Here is a 1,377-nt window from a genome sequence, read left to right as displayed (position 1 = left end):
ATAGTAACCGGACCTAAAATCTACCGGTACGGATTAATGTCGTCATTCTTATTACTAGTATCATTTATACTAGTAGCTCATATATTTACTCTAGAAATGTAATTACTAGTGATATAATATATCTAACTTTAATAATTATCCTCTTAATATATTTTATAAATTTACTCGGGGACTAATCACCCTTGGAATTCGGGCTGTGTCGATTCGAGCCACCTCCTACTTGTTTTTCAATCTTCGTATATAATCTTGAGAGCACATCCTGCTTCCTTTTCTTCTTTGTACGTGACTTGGAAAAAGGAAAAAAGTTGAAAAGTTCATAGTTAGAGAGCTTCTGAGGTTCGATCCTTTTGATTCTAAAACTTTAACAAAGATTCCAAATTAATTAAAGTATTTGTCTCTTTCTCCTCTTTACAAACATACTAGATTTGGAAAAGTGAGAAATCTCTTCCTAAATTTATGATGAATACTTGGTCATCATGAGTTATATGTTTAAAAGTTGTTTTGGTTTTAAAACTAGCAAGGAAGCGAGATAGAAATCATCAAGAGAAAATCGGTTTTGTGAGTTAACAACAGAAAGGTAAGGTTTAGTAAATTTATTATGACTTGAATGTGTTTTGATGTGTGGCTTATGATTGATTGTATGAGGTTTGAAATTGAATGTTTGTGTGACGTTTTTAACGTATCCTGGAGGCTAAAAATTTGGGCACCGTGCGTCCTTCCGTTGAAAGTTTTTGGGCGTTGGGTGCCTTCCCCTTTGGAAACTTGGTTGTTGGGCGCCCTTCATATATGATTAAGTGGGTGCTTGGCGCCCAACCATGCATGCCCTTGAAGGTGCTAAGCGCCCAATCAAGAAAGAATGTGGGCGCTGGGCACCCAACCATGCAACCTCGTAGGCATCGGGTGCCAAGAGTTGGGCGCTAGGCGCCTGTGTCATCTGACAAATTTTCATGATTCGAAGGCACTAAGCACTGGTTTGGGCGCTAAGTGCCAAGGTACAATATAACGAAATTTCATAAATAACCAAAAAAATATAATTTGATGAAAATTCAAAGTTAAAAATGTAATTAGTTAAAAGCTAAAGGGTTAGAATATAATTAATTACAATTTAGGGATGAGAATATAAATAATTAAAGTCTTGAGAGTAAAGTTTAATATTTAAAAGTTAAAAGGATGGCAAAAAAGCAAAATAAAAGAAGAGTACATAAAGGCAAACGACGTAAAAGTTTAAGAAATACAACGGTAATTATAGAAAAAGATGTAGAAAGATAATTACAAAGTCTAGAATCTAAGAATTTCTTCATAAAAGACCTAGAGTGAGGTAAGAAAAGTGACGAAAGATTAGTTAAGATACGGAAAGAAGAAAAATACTAGATGAAG

The sequence above is a fragment of the Arachis ipaensis genome, chromosome B06 (assembly GCF_000816755.2).
Source record: "Arachis ipaensis cultivar K30076 chromosome B06, Araip1.1, whole genome shotgun sequence".
Classification (NCBI taxonomy): Eukaryota; Viridiplantae; Streptophyta; class Magnoliopsida; order Fabales; family Fabaceae; genus Arachis; species Arachis ipaensis.
This window is presented reverse-complemented; position numbering follows the sequence as displayed.